At 42.5% G+C, this 5,823-nt stretch overlaps 1 long non-coding RNA gene across 1 annotated transcript; it reads right to left on the reverse strand.

Moving 5' to 3' along the window:
- Positions 1-738: 738 nt before the first annotated feature.
- Positions 739-2,980, reverse strand: LOC125093896 (uncharacterized). The gene is made up of 3 exons (XR_007125367.1): positions 2,885-2,980; positions 1,931-2,132; positions 739-1,820 (listed from the first exon to the last, which is right to left on the reverse strand). It is a non-coding gene; the product is annotated as an uncharacterized LOC125093896 (long non-coding RNA).
- Between the last annotated feature and the right edge of the window lie 2,843 nt (positions 2,981-5,823).

A 5,823-nucleotide genomic window follows, 5' to 3' on the forward strand; every position in this document is an offset into this window, starting at 1 on the left:
TCCATCTCCCTCCTCTGAGGGGAGCCTGCTTCTCCCTCTCCCATTACCCCCCTGCTTGTGTTCTCTCTCTCTGGGTCTCTACCTGTCAAATAAATAAATAAATAAATCTTTCCCAAAAAAAAGAAAAGGAAGAAAGAAAGACACCTGTACCAAAAGAGGAGGATTTGTTTACCTTAATCAGAGTCTGTGAAAATGTTTAAAAAATAAAAGCAGAGTGGAAATGTTAAGAGTTAATGCACAAAAATCACTACATATAAAAGGACAACAACCAGAGCAGAAGAGAACAGCCCTGGAATGGAAGGGAAAAGCAAGCTTAGGAATAACAAAAAGACAAAGATGAAAGGGAAAAAATCCTAGGAATAAACAAAATAAGGAATGTGTACGACTGATACGAAGAAAACTTTACAATGCTGCTGCACGATATGCAGGAAGACTTTGGACAAGCGAAAGTTTGGTTTTGGAAAGAGATCAAGATATACTATTTGGTGAAACGAACAAGGAGCAGAGCAGCACGTGAAGTATCTTACTATAAAAAAGAAAAATGAGAATCTACATTTCTATTTTCTTGTGTATGGAGAAACTCTGAAGAGATGCCTAAGAAACCTTCTATGAAGGGAATGGAAATTGAGCAGATAAGGGACAGGAAGGGGAGACAGGATTGTTCATACCCATTAGAGAGCACCTCCGCATTCAATTTTGTAACTAAAAAGCATTCCGTTCTGTGTTTGCACTACAATTTGTTTTAATCAGACTCCTGCTGATGTGTAGATCATTTCCAGGCATTTGCTATTACAATCAATTCTACTATTAATCATATAAATGATTACCTTCTCAAGAAAATGAATTTTAAACCGTAAATAAAACTTCCAACCAAAAAAAGTTGCAGAAATAAGGACAGGACACTTTCAAATGAAAGCTCCAGCTTCTTAAATATAAATGGTGAAGTTCAGGACGGCAGGTCTTGGAAGGAGAAAATGTTAAGCATCTCTCCTCCCCCCACGCCCCGCCCATTCCCACGGCCCCAGAGTACAGCGGCGCTCCCGCCTACGATGAAGAAGCATCCCGGTGCCTGCTGTGCGGGCGAGAAGCGGGTCAAATGACTTCATCCACGCAAGTTTGCACAGGACTCAAAAGTTGTCCTAATTACTCAGCTGTCATCATGCTCAGTGTCTCCTCCCGCCGAGGCTACTTTGCTCGACTGCTAGGTGTGGCAAGCTATTTATTGAAATATTAACTTCTACTGGCTCTGTCTTTCGTTTTCTCCCCTACGTCTGACTCAGAGAGCTCCCTTTCTGCGTCCGTGTCGCGGCGATGGTTTGAAGCTGACTAGAAAGTAGGAGCTTCCTGAGAAAAGGTGTGTCCTTTTGAAAGTGGCAAGAGGAGGAGAGGGCAGGCGTTCAGAGTTGCAGGGACGCAGTCCCGGCTCCCTGCGCAGGCCTTACAGGGACCGGCTGCATGGCTTTTGAACTCGAGGTAACCAGGGTCCCAGCCCTGGTTGTTCCTTCGTCCAGTGAGTGGTCCAGGAGCAACTTCTCACTGGATTTCAAGGAATCGTTGACATAGTCACCAGGACGGACTGGAGAATAGAGTTGTTTTCTCTGTGACTCGGTTAGAAATCCTTTAAGCTGTAAATAATGAGAAACTCAACATACAGTGGCTTAACAAAGAGGGTATTTCTTTTTCCTCTCACAGGAAGAAGTTCTAGAAGGAAGTGGCTCACAGAACTGGTTCAGTGGCTCAACGATGCTGGGGCCACCAAGTGTGCAGCTCTCCTGGGCCGTCCTTCACGACTGCAAGATGGCTGCTGCGACACCATGTCCCTATTAAGTCCACAGAATAAGAGGAAGAGAGAATACGAGGGTCTTGCACCCATTTTGTCAGGAAAAAACAAGTCGTTTCCTCCACCCCCAGCAGAAAGAAGTTCTCTTACCTCTCATTAGTCAGGACCATCACTGACCACTTGTCTACGGCTCACATCAAGGAAGGTGGCAAAGCAAAAGGGACTTGGGAACACCTGTGGGTTAGCCAAAGCCGCAGTGACTGCTACACCCAATCTGGGGGCACTCCATGAGCATCCTGAGTCTATATGACCAGTGGGTGATGAAATCCCCAAAGAGTCGATCTTCCTCCACCTAGTGAGGTACCGTGGGAGTAGAATGAATTTTAAAGAAACCAACTAAGATGAAATAAACACATTCTTTCTAATCAACAACAAAATAAAAGGTAAAAGGTGATGTTTCTTGCATGTCAGAGTCTGCGGTTGTAAATTCATTACATCTTGCACAAGCATCAATGATCTTAAAAAAAAAAAGAAAAAGAACTTTGCCTTTGAGGGGTCAATTTGAAACAAAGGGAAGAAAGGAAGGAAGGAAAGAAGAGGGAAAGAAACAGCGGCAGAAAAAGCTTCCTAGCAAACAGTTACCAAATCTGTTCATCTTGGGCCTGAGAACTCAACTGTGGACATTTAAACACTAGCAATGAACATAAACCCAGTTTACAAGGCATATTTGACTAAAGGTCAACATTATTTCCACATAGTCATAGAACCTCTAAAATTTGCCACACAGGTGGCTGCAGATGGGCTCTTTCCAAGTCTCACCTAACTGGATAATGCCTGTATTTTAAATATCAGATGTGAGTCTCTCTGTGTTAAATGTAGTCGCTTCTCCCAAACCTAATCTCGCCCGGCAGGTGGCCCATATTTCTGAATGTCTGTTCTGTGCTTGTGTTCCTTCGGACTTGACTTACGCTTTATTTTTAACTGGCATTAGACTAGTTAATTCTGTTGTCTCTTAGCCCTAGTTCTGGATCCCTCTCTTCCTTCTTCCCTGCTCTCCTTGTGTTTTCTCTTCTGCTCTTCCAAAGAATGTGTTTGTCTCCTCACCCGCTAGCTGTCTTCTCTTCCCAGAGGTAGCATGAGGGCCGCAGTCTCAGGGATGGCAGCCGAACTTGGGACCAAGCAAACAAACCACTGCTTTTAAGAGAGAGAGATCATTAACTTCAGATCATTAAGAGCAATGTGTCAGCTTATCTCTTTCAAACGTGGGATAAGGAAGTCATTTCCCAGTGCTAACCACTGGCCAGCTACAACTTCTATGCATCTGACCGGGATAGATGAAAGTGACGGGTGGCCCTTGGAACTCCTCCCAGGATTATCTCTATGATGTGAAATTTCATATCATGGAATTATTGTTAATATTAACAAGAAGTACCTGTAGGGTGTTTGGAGTTCCTAAGGTGAAATATGTCATGTGACTGGAACAAATCCCTTTGGGAAGACGGAATGTGGATACAGGGAACATTACCTTTATTGCGGAGCCGAGATCTCAAAGGCCTGTGGGTTTAGTCTTGTTGGTACGTAGCTAAGGACAGGGCTCAACACGTTTTGAACATGGCTTCTCCCTCTTGAAAAGGAGGAGTAATTAGTTTTCTTCTACATGTGGGATGCATGTCCTTTAAAGAGCAGATCTGCCACAAAGCCAGTGAATCTTCTGGAACCCCTTTCTCGCCTGAGCCCCTTCCAAGGTTCCATACTGCCCGTTTTGTAATTTCACATCACTTTTCTTTTCTTTTTTTTTTTTAATTTTTATTTTATTTTTTATTTTATTTTTTTTTTTATGTGACAGAGAGAGAGAGATCACAAGTAGGCAGAGAGGCAGGCAGAGAGAGAGGGGAAAGCAGGCTCCCGGTTGAGCAGAGAGCCCGATGTGGGGCTCGATCCCAGGACCCTGAGATCATGACCTGAGCCGAAGGCAGTGGCTTAACCCACTGAGCCACCCAGGCGCCCCTCACATCCCTTTTCTTAAAGAAGGGCGCCCTAAGTTGCATAAGCTTCAGGCTTCACAAAATCTGGGTCTGTACCTTATCCAATATATGACACCACTTTCCATTTCCAATTTTTAGTTATATCCAGTATTTTATTGGAAATATACAAATACATTAGTGGCATCATTTAAAAAAATAACTCATTTTATTTGCTTCCAGTTTTATGATCAATTTTGTAGTTAACTTTAACCATTTGGAGGCATTTTCATATAACCTCCTTTGATGACAATTCAGCCATAGCTTTAAAAATTATAAATATACTTGCACAGTTATACGTTGCCGTATCTACAAAATTGTTTAGTATTCAAAGATTGAAAACACCCTAAAAGTTATCAATAAAAGACTAGTTAAATAAATTATGGCACATCTGTATAAACATTGTGCAGCTATTTTAAAAAATGAGAAAGATCTCTATGTACCGATATGGAAAGGTTTCCAGATATATTGTTAAAAAGTATAAAATGATGAATATAACATGCTACCTAGTGCAGTAAAAGGGTGGGGGTAAGAATTTCTATTTACAATGGATTGTGTTTGCATAAAGTAATTTTGAAAGGACATATAAAGAACTAATAAATTACCGATGGTAGTGTGAGTTTGGGAATTGAACAGGTGAGAAAACAGGAGCGGAAGTGAGATATTTCACAGTTTTATGCATTGTGTGTCCAAAACCATTGGAATGTATTACTCACAAAGTCAAATCAGAAAGAAACAAGAAACTGTCCTCACGCTCTTCTCCTGCCTCGGTGTATCTGTATCCTGTGACCCCTCCAAGCATCAGTGACATTGTAACGACTTCATGAAGCTTCTCCTGGAGGGAGAACCTCCCCATTTCCTCAGCTCCCTTCGCAACAGCACTGAAACCAATGTCTGTTAGGACGAATCATTCCCCAGGCTGTGTGATTCTTATTTAGAGACGTCATTTTCCAGGCTGTTCTCTATTTGCCTCCTGCCATTCTTGCCCTCACCTCTAACGACCTTCACGTTGTACTTCCCTCAGCATCTTGAACAGGCTACGTTCCCTCCCACAAAGACGCTCTCCCCGACTCCCTTGACTTTGTTGGGCTACCCTGCTTTTCTTTCCCATCCCTGTGTATTCCTTGTCAAAATACTTAGCTCACTTGTTGTTCCTCATAATATGGGTCTTCCCCGCTCAGGATTCTGGACCAAAGGCTCCAGAGTTGTATCTGCACCTTCGTTGTTTACTTCTGTGTTCCTGGCGCTTAATACAGTTCCTAGCAGGAGTTAGCTAAAAATTATTGACTGAAGAGGAACGTGTCTCCTCCTCAGCAGAGTGATTTCCTTATGGGTAAGATATGTCTTCCTCTGTCGCACACATAACACATGACAGTAGTGTTAACATAAGAGACGGGGGTTCAAATGAGAGCTGCCATTCCCGGCTCTGGCATCTTACCTTTTAGCCTCCCTGGGCTTCAGAGATCTCATCTACAACAATATTTTCATTCCTTCTGTCGTTCAGTAAATATTCCCTGAGAGCCAGCCCTCTGCCAGGCACTATTCTAGAACCTGTGGAAACAGAAAAGAGCTCACTCTCTGCAACACGGATTCTAACTGGACGGGGAAGGGGTGCGGAGGGGTGAGTTGGGCAGAGAGGAGCACAATAAACCCTTCATCCAAGTAAACAAAAATGTTCAAGTAATGATAGAGGCTGCAAAGTGCAACGGAGGGTAGTTAATTCAGAGCAGCCAGGACGACCTCTCTGAGGAGATAATGTTTGAAGTGAGTTTTGGAGTAGATTAAATGAGATAGTGTCTGCCAACACATTAAAATAATAACCAGCATATAATGAACTTTGATAAATGGTAATTATCAGTATGACTGAACATTTGTCAAAAGAATGAACCAAAAGTATGTGAAACTATAAGCAGATTCTCTTTAATACATAAAATGCTCTAATCACAATATGTTTTCCTATAGTGTGTTATCGAAGTCAGCAAGCTCTCTTCTGGCTACAGGAATCTCCTTTTTTTACTAAAA

The sequence above is a fragment of the Lutra lutra genome, chromosome 2 (genome assembly GCF_902655055.1).
Source record: "Lutra lutra chromosome 2, mLutLut1.2, whole genome shotgun sequence".
Classification (NCBI taxonomy): domain Eukaryota; kingdom Metazoa; phylum Chordata; class Mammalia; order Carnivora; family Mustelidae; genus Lutra; species Lutra lutra.